Here is a 15,096-nt window from a genome sequence, read left to right on the forward strand (position 1 = left end):
GTCATCACCGGCAGTGGTCCCGATTATTGTCACTTTGGGGTTGCCGGATCATAACACATAGTAGGTGACTATAGACTTGAAAGATAGGATCAAGAACTCACATATATTCATGAAAACGTAATAGGTTCAGATCTGAAATCATGGCACTCGGGCCCTAGTGACAAGCATTAAGCATAGCAATGTCATAGCAACATCCATCTCAGAACATAGTGGATACTAGGGATCAAACCCTAACAAAACTAACTCGATTACATGATAAATCTCATCCAACCCATCACCGTCCAGCAATCCTACGATGGAATTACTCACGCACGGCGGTGAGCATCATGAAATTGGTGATGGAGGATGGTTGATAATGACGATGACGACGGATTCCCCTCTCCGGAGCTCCGAACGGACTCCAGATCAGCCCTCTCGAGAGAGTTTAGGGCTTGGCAGCGGCTCCATATCGTCAAACGCGATGAATCCTTCTCTCTGATTTTTTTCTCCCCGAACACGAATATATGGAGTTGGAGTTGAGGTCGGTGGAGCTCCAGGGGGCCCATGAGGCAGGGGGGCGCGCCCAGGGGGCAGGCGCACCCCCACCCTCGTGGACTGGGTGTGGGCCCCCTGGTCTTGATTCTTTCGCCAATATTTTCTATATTTTCCAAAAATAAGCTCCGTGAAGTTTCAGGTCATTCCGAGAACTTTTGTTTCTGCACATAAATAACACCATGGAAAGTCTGCTGAAAAAGCGTCAGTCTAGGTTAGTTCCATTCAAATCATGCAAGTTAGAGTCCAAAACAGGGGCAAAAGTGTTTGGAAAAGTAGATACGACGGAGAGTATCAACTCCCCCAAGCTTAAACCTTTGCTTGTCCTCAAGCAATTCAGTTGATAAACTGAAAGTGATAAAGAAAAACTTTTACAAACTCTGTTTGCTCTTGTTGTTGTAAATATATAAAGCCAGCATTCAAGTTTTCAGCAAAGATTTTGACTAACCATATTCACAATAACATTTAGGTCTCATGTTTACTCATGTCAATGGCATAATCAACTAGCGAGCAATAATAATAAATCTCGGATGACAACACTTTCTCAAAACAATCATGATATGATATAACAAGATGGTATCTTGCTAGCCCTTTCTAAGACCGCAAAACATAAATGCAGAGCACCTTTAAAGATCAAGGACTGACTAAACATTGTAATTCATGGTAAAAGACATCCAGCCATAGTCATACCCAATATAAATTAACAGTAATGGATGCAAATGATAGCGGTGCTCTCCAGCTGGTGCTTTTTAATAATAGGGTGATGACTCAACATAAAAGTAAATAGATAGGCCCTTCGCAGAGGGAAGCAGGGATTTGTAGAGGTGCCAGAGCTCGATTTTAAAATGGCGATAAATAATATTTTGAGAGGCATACTTTCATTGTCAACATAACAACCAAGATATGGCGATATCTTCCATGCTACACACATTATAGGCGGTTCCCAAATAGAATGGTAAAGTTTATACCCCCCTCCACCAACAAGCATCAATCCATGGCTTGCTCGAAACAACGAGTGCCTCCAACTAACTACAGTCCCGGGGGAGTTTTGTTTGCAATTATTTTGATTTAATTTGCATAAAGCATGGGACTCGGCATCCCGGTGAACAGCCATTTCATTGTGAGTGAGGAGCGGAGTCCACTCCTCTTGAGAATAACCCGCCTAGCATGGAAGATAAGGACAACCCGAGTTGATACATGAGCTATTCGAGCATACAAAACAAAATTTCATTTGAAGGTTTAGAGTTTGGCACATACAAATTTACTTCGAACGGCAGGTAGATACCGCATATAGGATGGTATAGTGGACTCATATGGAATAACTTTGGGGTTTAAGGGATTGGATGCACAAGCAGTATTCCCGCTTAGTACAAGTGAAGACTATAAAAAGACTGGGAAGCGACCAACTAGAGAGCGACAACAGTCATGAACATGCATTAAAATTAATAAACATTGAGTGCAAGCATGAGTAGGATATAATCCACCATGAACATAAATATCGTGAAGGCTATGTTGATTTGTTTCAACTACATGCGTGAACATGTGCCAAGTCAAGTCACTTAAATCATTCAAAGGAGGATACCACCCCCACTATACCACATGACAACCATTTTAATAGCATGTTGGCACGCAAGGTAAACCATTATAACTCATAGCTAATTAAGCATGGCATAAGCAACTATAATCTCTAATTGTCATTGTAGACATGTTTATTCATAATGGGCTGAATCAGGAACGATGAACTAATCATATTTACAAAAACAAGAGAGGTCGAGTTCATACCAGCTTTCCTCATCTCAGTCAGTCCATCATATGTCGTCATAATTGCCTTTCACTTGCATGACCGAACAATGTGAATAATAATAATAGTGCACGTGCATTGGACTAAGCTGGAATCTGCGAGCATTCAATAAATAGGAGAAGACAAGGCAATATGGGCTCTTGGTTAAATCAACAATAATGCATATAATAGCCACTTAAACAATTTTATTACGGCCTTCTCCTATCGACCCCAAAGAAAAGAAAAGAAATAAAACTATTTACACGGGAAAGCTCCCAACAAGCAAAAGAAGAACGGGAAATCTTTTTGGGTTTTCTTTTAATTATTACTACTACAACAAGAAAATAAACTAGCTAAAAGCTGCAACTAATTCTTTTTGTTTTTCTTAAGATTTTTCAAGCACACTAGAAGAAAGCAAGAAAAATAAACTAGCATGGATATTATAGTGAAAAAGTATGAGCACCGAGATCTAGCAATGAGTGTGTAAACATGAATGTAATGTCGTTGAGAAATACGTACTCCCCCAAGCTCAGGCTTTTGGCCTAAGTTGGTTTAGTGCCACGGATGGCCTGCCGGATATCCATAGTTGTAGTTGGGGTCGTACTGAGATGAGGAAGACTCTAATTGCCACTGGTTGGCAATCATCTTCGGATCCCACTGGTAATTAGACTGTCGTGGAGGATCAAATTGTGGTTCCGGCTCTAGCTTTGTAGCTGATGTAGGGTTCTGGTAGGCATGGATGCCCGCCAACGGAACGAGATACTGGCCTCAAACAAGGAAGGAGCAGGCAAGGTAATAGTCTGAGGGTGATGTTTATCAAAGAACAATTTGTATTTAAGCGCCCCTTCCCTATTCTTAACAATAAAATCATGCGCTACCATACTCTTATAACCTAAATAAACAGTAGGCAGCAATTTTTCTTCTTTTTCATAATGCCTAATGGGAATGTTATAGTATGCAACAAGGCGTGAAGAATAGACACCTCCAAAGATGGGGCCCTTTGTACGGTCCAGACTTAACCGTTTGGCAATAATACCGCCCATACTAACAGAGTCATCACGGAATAAACCATGGAACAAAATAATAATATCAGGAACACTAAGGTTTCCACAGTTTCCACGACCAATTAAGCAACGACTAGAAAATATTGCAAAGTAGCGTAGAACAGGAAAATGTATGCTAGTGATTCTTACATCGGAAACCTTCCTAGTTTCCCCCATAGTAATAGTATCAATAAACCCGTCCACATCTTTACGATGAGGTTCCTCTAAGCTACCCTCAAAAGGTATTTTGCAAACCCTGCAAAATTCGGCTAATGACATCTTCTTAACCACATCATATAAATGAAACTCTACTGAAGGAGGTGATTCCTTAGGATAATAATAGAAGTTTTGCACAAAAGTATTGGTGAGTAAGACATACTATTCACGTTGGTCGCGAAGGAAGTCGGTGAGGCCTGCATTCTTAGCCAATTCATAAAAATCATCATAAATCCCGGCTGCTCTCAAGAAATCATTGGAAGGCCATTCGCATGGCCATCCTCCGCGGTGTGAGGCAAATTATATTTAGGCCTCTCCGTTTCTTCACCTTGCTTTTCCTTCGAGCTTCGGCTCGATGAGCCCCTCAAAAATCTCTTCATTATTTTCTGAAAAATACTGAAATTTTTAGTAACTTCAAATAAAAGTGAACCCAGCTCAACAAAATTGATAGCAACTACTCCTACAAGTGCCTAGAGCCTATATCATGCATTAGAACTACTTAGAACCATATAAATTTGACATGCAAGCTCAAGAACATGGTCACCTAGGCAGCACAAATTTGCAATGAATAAAGCACTAGAACAAAAACTAATTGGACCAATGGAGGAGTCACATACCAAGGAAAATCCCCCAAAGCAGTTTTGTGAGAGGTGCTTTGAGCAAGGAGATCGAAAATCGCAGCAAAATGAGCTAGAACTCGTGCTTGAGTTGGATGGTGATTTTTTTGGAGGAAGAAGTGTGCGGGTGTAGTAATAAGTGGAGGGGAGCCACCATGTGCCTATGGGGCAGGGGGCGCGCCTGGGGGGTGGGCGCGCCCTGGACCGTCGTGGTCAGGTGCTTGCTCCCCCTGCTGTGTTCTCAGTGCCAGATATTCTCAAATATTCTAGAAAAAATCATATTAAATTGGCAGGGCATTTGGAGAACTTTTATTTTCGGGGTATTTTTATATTGCATGGATAATTCAGAAAACAGACAGAAAATACTATTTTTACTTTATTTCAACTAAATAATAGAAAGTAAAAGGAGGGTACAGAAGGTTGTGCCTTCTAGTTTCATCCATCTCATGCTCATCAAAAGGAATACACTAACAAGGTTGATCAGGTCTTGTTACCAAACTCATTTCGAATAACATGAAACCAGAGAAATTTCTAATAACACTATGTTACCTCAACGGGGATATGCACATCCCCAATAATAAGAATATCATATCTCTTTTTGACAGTAGGAAGAGGAAATTCAAAACCTCCAAAAATAATAAAGGGAATTTTTCCAATAGAATTGATACTTTGGACTTGAGGTTGTTTCATCGGAAAGTGTACCGTATGCTCATTACCATTAACATGAAAAGTGACATTGCCTTTGTTGCAAACAATAACAGCCCCTGTAGTATTCAAAAAGGGTCTTCCAAGAATAATAGACATACTATCGTCCTCAGGAATATCAAGAATAACAAAGTCCGTTAAAATAGTAACGTTTGCAACCACAACAGGCACATCCTCACAAATACCGACAGGTATAGCAGTTGATTTATCAGCCATTTGCAAAGATATTTTAGTAGGTGTCAACTTATTCAAATCAAGTCTACGATATAAAGAGAGAGGCTGTCGGATTTTGGGTTCCGGCAGACCCTTAAGGTTCGAACTCTGGGGTGCGCACGAAGATCTTTCCCCTACTGACTCGCGCTTCTATGGCTTGCAAGAAAACTAGGCCAGAAAGAAGAACACACAAGGGACACGAGGTTTATATTGGTTCGGGCCACCGATGTGGTGTAATACCCTACACCAGTGTGTGGTGTAGTGCATTGCCTCAGGGGCTGATGATGAACAATACAGGGGAAGAACGGCCTCGCGAGAGGTGTTATTGAGCTGGTGCGGTGTGTTCTACTTGGTCCAGGTCTCTCCCCGATCCCTATGGTGGCTACTCCTGTTTATAGAGGCCCTGGTCCTCTTCCCAAATAATGAGAGGGAAGGGCGCCAACATTTGGCCATTTTGAAGGGGAACATCCAGTACAAGTTGTCCTGACCAAAGGTGGTCTTCGGATGCCAAAAGCACTGGCGATGACGCCGTCCTGGGCTCCACGGTGACCTCCGTTCTGCCGCTCTGCTGGCCTTGGTCTCATTTCACTGGAATGGTGACCTTTGCCCGATGCCTTGGCCTGTGCTTGCTCCCTTTGCACCGAAGGGGAAACAAGGACACTACGCAGGCCGGCGCCCGCCTGATCTCGATCGTCGTGGCTTCCATCCCGGGCTCCTCGTGAGGTGCCCCTGCCTTGATCTCTCCGCCTCCTCGTGAGCCTACCTGATGAGGCCGCTCCTGAGGAAGCTTCCTGTCGTCCGCCCCGCAAGGCTTGGCCCCTCGCGAGGGTCTTGAGCTTGAGCTGATGAAGCTGGGCCGCGCTGGGCCCCCACTCGAGCCACGCCACAGGCCGGCAAGTCTTGGGACCCCCGTTCCCAGAACGCCGACAGTAGCCCCTGGGCCCAAGGCGTGCCCGGGCTTGGCTTATCAGAGAAGCGAAGGGGCAAGCGTGAAGCCCCGCGGGCCCCAATAGCCTGCGGCCTTGGGCGCTGCATGGCGATTGATTGGACGTGGGCGTCAGCGCTTCCCCACGATGCCTCGCCGACCGCACAACTTGACAAGTCCCTGCATGCAAGGAAATGGGTGATGATTACCTGCGATCATGGTGGCCGGCGGTTGGCCTTCTCCGGCTATAAGTACGGGATTGCGTGAGCCCCTTCAGTCCATCCCTTCCTGCTGCTCCTTTCCCTCCATCCTAGCTACTCGCCATTCCCATGGCTCCGCCGAAGAGATTCTCTGCCATGGAGAAAGAAAAGGCTCGTCATGCAGGGCCTGACTCCCCCTGACCAAGCGCGGCCGGGGCCGCCCTTGCAAGCATCCCGCGGTCCCCGTAGTGGCTCCCCGTGGCCATGGAGGCGACTCCCTGTGCGGTGATGAGCGTCCGGTTGCCGATGGGAGGCACGCCGTGGCCGCGCGGCCCCCCAGGCCGCGCTTTTGCTCGGCGGAGGTGCTACCAGAGTTCATCGTGTGGTCGGCGGACCCGACCAGCACCTGGCTCCAGCTCCCCCGTTCCTTCGTAGGTGAACTGCTGTCCGGCGCTCGGGACGGCCTCTGTCTTCAGGCAGATGGTTGCTGCAGCAGGGCCTCCTGGGCTTTGCTGGAGGTCTCCGCTTCTGGGAATGCGGCCCTGACCCGCGGCTAGCAAACGTTTGCCCGCGCGCACGGCCTGAGCCGGCGGTGCACCATGTACTTCAAGTTTGATGGCGATGCCACCCTCTACGTGAGGGTGTTCGGTGAAGACGGTCGCCGTGCTGGGTGCTGCCCCAAAGACGATGACCGCGGCTACCTGCCCAGCCTCGGCACTGACCAGGATGAAGACGGCGGTAGGCGTGTGGGCAGCGGCGCTCGGGGCTCGCCAAGCTTCGGTGACTCTTTCTCAGGCAGTAGCTCCTCCAGCGGTGGCCGCGACCAACCCCCGCGCCGTCGCGCCCGCCTGGGTGAAGGTAGCGGGTCTGCCCGTCGTCGCGCCCCGGTGAAGCAAGAGGAGGGATCCGCCTGAGCCTAGAGGCAGCTCGAGCTTTCGCCGCAAGTTGGTGCCGAACAAATCGTGCCCATTTTGTTTTTCTTCTTTTCCTGCGCAGAAAAAGAAGGTAGTATAGGGCCCGTGGGGGCGTGTTAGAACTGCTGCTATTAATCATCGTGCTGCTTCCGCCATTTCTGTGCTATGTTTCCGCGCCGTGTGCCCATGTGTGGGAACTATTTTAGCTCGATGGGGCTTGACGCGGTCCTTGCCTCCCGAGGCTGAGGCCTCGTCGCGCGCTTCATGCCCTGCAAGGATTAGCTGGAGGAGTAGTTTTCGGTCTTGGTTGTGGGGGCGATCGGCCCAGGTCATGCGCTCGTGTCGCGATACCCGTGGGGCACGGACTGGGAGGGGTGCTCCCGCAGTGGACTCGGACAGGAAAGCCTCAAACGATCGGGGCAGAAATCACTCGCGAGGGCGCCCGTGAACCTCCCACACGAGACTTGTGCGAGAGAAAACGAGGCAAGTGAGTGAAAAAGATAAAGAGTCACAAGCCAGGGACGGCAACAGCTCTAGTAAAACATCAAACAGGAACGAACAAGCCAACTTCAGAAAGCAAATGAAAAAGCCGCGTCCGGCACCTATTCTAGTCTTCGACGTCCTCTCACCAGCGCGGAGCTAAGTGCTGCCACTGGGCGTGGGTGGGATCCCCCGAGGCCCGAGGGCGGCACTCCGGAGACTCCGGGGCGTGTACAGCCCCACTCATTATTACGTGAGAGTGTCACGGGCGGCGAGCTTCACATGCATTGGCCTTCTTCACAGGCACCGGGCCTTTCCCAAAATGCGGCAGCTTCATAGGCATTGGCCTTCTTCACAGGCACCGGGCCTTTCCCAAAATGCGGCAGCTTCACAGGCGTTGGCCTTCTTCACAGGCACTAGGCCTTTCCCAAAATGCGGCAGCTTCACAGGCATTGGCCTTCTTCACAGGCACCGGGCCTTTTCATAGGCACTAGGCCTCGCTCAGGGATAGAACCTCCAGAGATGTTGAATGTTCCATGCGTTCTGGATGGGTACCCCCTCTGGGGTCTCCAAGTGCATAGAGCCAGGCCTGGAAACATGAACAACCTTGAATGGGCCCTCCCACATGGGAGAGAGCTTGTGCAGACCCTCCCTGGAGAGAGCCCGTCTAAGCATGAGATCCCCTACCTCAAGAGTTCTGGGGCGGATGTTGCGGCAGTGGCATCGTCGCAGCGCCTGTTGATACCTTGCTGCTCGCAGCGCGGCTTCTCAATGGCGTTCCTCCCCCAGCACGAGATCTGTCCCCCGCATGGTGTCCTGCTGCGTCTCGTCAAACGCCAGGACCCATGCGGAGAGACACCTGACCTCATGAGGGAGAACAGCCTCTGCTCCGTAGACGAGGAAGAACGGGGTCTCGCCAGTCGGCTTGGTCGCAGTTGTGCGGATTGACCACAACACGGACTGGAGCTCGTCGTACCAGCCCCTGCCACAAGCCTCCAGCTTCTTCTTGAAGGTCCTGGCTTTGAGGCCCCTCAGGACCTCCGCGTTGGCTCGCTCGTCCTGGCCGTTGCTCCGGGGGTGTGCTACCGAAGTGTAGCATATCTGCGTTCCAAGGTTAGCACAGTACGTTTTGAAGAGATTACCGGTGAATTGCGAACCGTTGTCGGTGATGATGCGGTTAGGCACCCCAAATCGGCTCACGAGACCCTTGATGAACTTGACTGCGGAGCCTGCTGGGATTGTGCGGACAACTTCCACCTCAGCCCACTTGGTTAACTTGTCCACGACGACTTACAGGTAGCGATAGCCCCCTAGCGCCCGAGGAAATGGGCCCAGAATGTCAAGCCCCAAACTGCGAACAGCCATGAGAGGGGTATAGTCTGTAGACCCCCCCCCCCCCCGCAGGCTGATGGATCTGCCTAGCGTGGAACTGGCAGGCCTCACAAGCCTTCACCAGCTCAACGGCGTCGCTGAGTGCTGTGGGCCAGTAGAATCCACTATGGGATGCCTTGCCGATGAGAGTTCGTGACGATGAGTGGTGCCCGCAGTCTCTGCCATGTATGTCCGCCAGCAGCTCCTTCCCTTGCTCTCTGGAGATGCAACATAGGGACACGTCATTCGGTCGCTTCCGGTAGAGCTCTCCATCCCTAATGCAGTAAGCTGTGGCCTGCCGCGCTACACGCTCCGCCTCCTCCTCGTTCTCCGGCAGGGTCCCTTGCATCAAGTAGTTCTTGAGCTCTACGATCCAACATCCTTCCTAAGGCTCCAACGCCGGGAGCAGGCGTGCCCCTGAGGCCGGGCCGCAGACCAGAGCTCCCGAGGCGGGCGGCTGAGGGAGCTCCTCCCTTGGTTGCGCCATGCTCGATAGTGACGGTGCCGTCGAGGGTTTGAAGAGCTACTCCTCAAAGACGCCAGGCTCCTGAGGCAGCCGCCTGGATGCCCTCTTGGCAATGTCATCAGCCTCTTGATTGGTGCCGCGAGGCACATGCTGCAACTCCAGCCCCCAGAACTGTTTCTCCATCTTGCGAACCTCAGCGAGGTAGGCTTCCATGTGCTCGTCCTTTGGCTCGTATATCTTGTTGGAGAAGTTGACGAGGAGCTGCGAATCGCCCTTGATGATGAGGCGCCTTACCCCTAAGGCGGCTGCGGCTTTCAAGCTAGCTATCAGGCCCTCGTACTCTGCTATGTTGTTGGAGACCTTTTCTCCGTGCTGGAAACAGAGTTGTACGGCGTAGTAGAGTTTGTCCTGGGTAGGGGATACGAGCACTGCGCCAGCTCCCGCGCCGTGTCGGGAGAATGCCCCGTTCATGTACATGACCCAACCGTCCGGGGCCTCGCTTCCCGAGGAAAGTGATCGGTCCTCGCCTGCCTCGAGACCCGGTGCTTCTGCCCATTCTGCCACAAAATCTGCAAGTGCGGCTCCCTTGATGACTCTGGTCGTACTGAATTCTATCTGAAATGCTTGTAGTTCGATGTTCCATTCAGCGACTCTTCCAGCTGAGTTGGGGCTCCTGAGTACTCTTTCCAAGGGATATGCTGAGATGACTTTGATAGGATGGCCTTGGAAGTAGTGCTGCAGCTTGCGTGAGGCCACTAATAGCGCGAGGAGGAGTTTTTCAGGCATGGGGTACCGCGCCCTTGCGTCCCGTAGCACCGTGCTGATGAAGTACATGGGGTGCTCGACGAGGTTGAGGGTGCTGGTGCAGTTTGTGCCCTCCATAGGCCGAGGCGTCTCCTGAGATGGCAGAGCCCCCAGTGCCTGGTCGCTCGGAGTGGCCTCTCCTGCTCCAGGCGTGTTCTCCTGCTGCGGCTGTTCCTTTTCGGCCGCGGTCGTGGTCTTCGAGAGGCCCTCTTGGCTTTGCTTTCCTTCAGCCCCGACGGTTGCTGCGGCCTTGGTCCGACACTCCTCCCTGACCGCCACCAGGGCCGCGCTAGCGTAGTAGGGGGTGGCCGCAAGGTAGAGCACCAGGGGCTCCCGAGGACGCGGAGCTACCATCACTGGTGGGCTGGTAAGGTACCTCTTGAGATCTTGGAATGCCTTGTCAGCCTCTTTAGTCCATTCGAAGGGGGCCTTCTTCTTCATTAGCTTGAAGAAGGGCAGTGCTCGTTACCCCAGCTTGGAGACGAAGCGCCCTAGCGCGGTTACACGCCTGGTGAGCTTCTGCATCTCTTTGAGGGTCCTTGGCGGGCTCATGTCTTTGACAGCTTTGACCTTCTCCGGGTTGGCCTCGATGCCCCTGTGGGACACTAGGAAACCCAGGAGCTTGCCCGAGGGGACTCCAAACACGCACTTTTTCGGGTTGAGCCGCAGGTCCACTTCGTTGAGGCTCGCACAGGTTTCTTCTAGGTCCTGTATCAGTGTTTTTTCCTCCCGAGACTTCACCACAATGTCGTTGATGTAAGCTTCAGCGTTCCTCCCGAACTGCCGGGCTAAGGCGATGTGCATCAGCCGCTGAAAGGTTGCGCCTGCATTGCGCAATCCAAATGGCATGCACGTATAGCAGTACACTCCACATGGGGTCATGTAACAACCTCGATGCGACTATAGCTCCCACGTGTCGAGGCACGACTTAGAGGCATAATCGCATTGAAGGCATATGTCGCAAGTTAGGCAATCTTCACAACATCCCATGTAATATAAATCATAAAGGGGAGACAACATAGTTGGCTTACACTCGCCACGTCAATCAAGTACATAAATAACATTACATCATCCAAACACTCAAGGCCCGACTACGGCGCCAAAATAAAAGATAACCCAACATGCGACATGGTCCCGATCACCCCCAACTAGGCACCACTACTGATCATCAGGAAAGGAAACATAGTAACGTTGAGAGTCTTTGTCGAACTCGCACTTGAGCTCAAGCGCATCACCTGGAGCGGAGACATCAGGCCTTGCATCTGGTGTAATAGTAATCTGTGAGCCACAGGGACTCAGCAATCTCGCACCCTCGCGATCAAGACTATTTAAGCTTATAGGTAAGGCAAGGTAAAATATATGGAGCTGCAGCAAGCGACTAGCAAATATGGTGGCTAACTTATTCGCAAAAGAGAGCGAGAAGAGGAGGCAAAGCGCGAGCGAGAAACTAGAGAGCAAGCTGCGCAAACATTACTCCAACACTGTGTCCACCTCCCGGACTCCACCGAGAAGAGGCCATCATGGTAACACACTCAGTTGATTCATTTTAATTAAGTTATGGTTCAAGTTATCTACAACCGAACATTAACAAATTCCCATCTGCCCATAACCGTGGGCCCGGCTTTTGAAAGTTCAAATCCCTGCAGGGGAGTCCCAACTTAGCCCATGACAAGCTCTCACGGTCAACGAAGGAATAAACCTCCTCCCAAGACGTTCCGATCAGACTCGGTATCTCGGTTCTTCAAGACACTTCGACAGGTTAAAACAAGACCAGCAACACCGCTCGAATGTGCCGACAAATCCTGATAGGAGCTGCACATATCTCGTTCTCAGGGCACACTCAGATGAGACATCCTACGAGTAAAACCAACCCTCAAGTTGCCCCGAGGTGGCCCCGCAGTCTACTCAGTCGGACCAACACTCAGAGGAGCATTGGCCCGGGGGGGGGGTTAAAATAAGATGACCCTCGGGTTCCGGAAACCCAAGGGAAAAAGAGGCTAGGTGGCAAATGGTGAAACCAAGGTTGGGCATTGCTGGAAAAGCTTTAATCAAGGCGAACTATCAAGGGGTTCCCATTATAACCCAACCGCGTAAGGAACACAAAATCCGGGAACATAACACCGATATGACAGAAACTAGGGCGGCAAGAGTGGAACAAAACACTAGGCGAGAGGCTTAGCCTTCCACCCTTTACCAAGTATATAGATGCATTAAGATAACATGGCAATATAATGACACCCCAATAAGTAAATAAATGTTCCAACAAGGAAGGACCTCCAATCTTCACCTGCAACTAGCAACGCTATAAGAGGGGCTGAGCAAAGCGGTAACATAGCCAATCAACAGTTTGCTAGGACATGGTGGGTTAGAGGTTTGACATGGAAATTTGGGAGGCTTGAAAGCAAACGGTAGGCATCGTAGCATTGGCATAGCAAAAGAGCGAGCAAACTAGCATAGCAAAGATAGTAGTGATTTCGAGGGTATGATCATCTTGCCTGCACAGTTGTCAGAGTTGATTGGATCCTCGAAAGCAAACTCAACGGGCTCCTTGTTAGCGAACTCATCTCCCATCTCTAACCGAACAAGACAAACAAGCAACAAGGACACAATCAACCACGTGCAAGGATCAAACAATATGATGCAAACATGGTATGCTATGCGGGATGCGATGCAGGATGCATATGCAAGATTTGATAAGGAAAGCATGAACCTGGCCTCAACTTGGGACTCCAAGTGTGCCACTAGAAAGATGAGATGATATCGCTTGAAAACGATATAAAGAACGCCGGAATCGGAGTTACGGTTTCGAAATGGCAAGCGATTCAAAAATGACACCGGTCTGTGATTTACAACAAGTAGCCATCTAAATGCAATGAGATGAACATGCTACAGCACCCAAACATGACAACAAAATAAATGGCAGGGATGCATTCAAGATTCTTAACAAAAGTCTAGCACTGAGCTACGGCCAATTCATCCATTAACAGGTTCAAACAAGCATGGAAAAAATGCATATGGTAAACAGATTTCAGACTTAGTGAAATTAACACTTGTTTGGAATTTCAGATCAGGTAGCACACTTCGGAGCAACAAAACTATATGCTACAGGGCCTGAACATGGCAAAGTAAAGCATGGCATGGAGCTACTCAAAGAGCTTAAGAAAAGTCCCTTAGTGACCTTGAGCGAAAAGGGATTAGAAAATACAATTGCAAGCATGTGAACATAGCAAAAACATAATCAGATCACAGACTTGGTGAAAACTGGCACATGCTGAAACATATCTCAAGTAGGCATGTTTACGAGCTCGATGCACTCAATACGGAGCAAGTCATGACAAGCTAAGCATACACCCATAAAGAACACACAAAAAGCAAGCTAGACATGGCAAGAACAATAGCATAGCATGCACGGATCAACTACAACATCATCGGCAAAATTGCAAACAAGTTGACAATCTGCCCAGATTCACAAAGTAGCAAAAGTAGAGCTCGATTGACTCAAGCTAGGGTGCTCCATAATTGCAAACAAAGACATGGATGGATAGAGCACTACAAGATTAACAAAACGTCCTTACTGATCATCCTCAAAAGAGGCATGGATCACTAGTAAACAACATGAACATATGGCATCATGAGAAAAACAGATCAAGGACTTAGTGGAAATGCTAAGTCCCTGAAAACAGAATTACCATGTGCACCACTTTGCAAGCTCGTGCTAGTCACCACACACATCACAAAAATACATGGGTTGCACCTCTGGAAAGATGGCAAAACCCTTAACAAAACATATGTAGAACTCATGGGCATATCATGCACACATTAATCATGGCAAAAATGACAAAAGGCTAAATGGAGTAGCAGATCTGATAATTAACTCAAGTAGCCCTCTTCTAATAGCATTTCGGGCATTAAGATGATCTCAAATGAAAATGATGCAATGGAAAGAAATGATGTACTCTCTGAGATGAACATTTTGATATGTTATATGCCCAAATCGGAGTTACGGATGCAAAGTTACAAGGCTATGAACAGGAGCACATGGATCAGGAAATCTCCGGGACTTAGAAGAAAATTCAACCTCCGGATCTAGGGTTTGCACGAGCCCCGAGGTTCGCCGGGATCTCGCCGGCGTCGTTGGCCGGGGCGGCGGTCGGAGCGGGAGGAAGAGGCCGGGGCGGCGGAGAGGAGGCGAGGCCGAGGCGAGGGGCGGCATCGGCGGGGCGGCGGAGCGGCGGTGGCCAGCAACGAGGCGAGGTGGCGGCACACGGTGGCGGCGGCTCGTGGCGGAGGCGGCGGGGCCGGCGAACGGGGCGAGGAGGCAGGCGGCTTCGGGCGGCGGCGCGGGGAGATGGGCCGAGGGGGCCGGCTCCGGGCTCCCGCGGGCCGCGGTGGTGGGCGACGGCGGCGGCCACGTGGCACGCCCGGAGTGGCTGCGGGCGGCGGCGCGCAGGTCGGACACGTCCGACTCGGCGCGGACGTTGTCCGGCGGCGCGAGGAGGAGCGGATCTAGGTTTTTTGACGAGGGGGATCTGAAATTTCGGGGAGAGACCTATTTATAGGCATAGAGGGAGCTTGGAGAGTCCAAATGAGGTGTGGTTTTCGGCCACGCGATCGTGATCGAATGATCTAGATGATGGAGCAGGTTTAGGTGGGTTTTGGGCCAAATTGGAGGGGTGTTGGGCTGCAACACACATGAGGCCTTTTCGGTCCCTCGGTTAACCGTTGGAGTATCAAACGGAGTCCAAATGATACGAAAATTTACAGGCGGTCAACCGGTAGTAAACCAAGGCCGCTTGGCAAGTCTCGGCCCAATCCGGAAATGTTTAATCCC

This window comes from Triticum aestivum, chromosome 1A, assembly GCF_018294505.1.
Source record: "Triticum aestivum cultivar Chinese Spring chromosome 1A, IWGSC CS RefSeq v2.1, whole genome shotgun sequence".
NCBI classification, from domain to species: Eukaryota; Viridiplantae; Streptophyta; class Magnoliopsida; order Poales; family Poaceae; genus Triticum; species Triticum aestivum.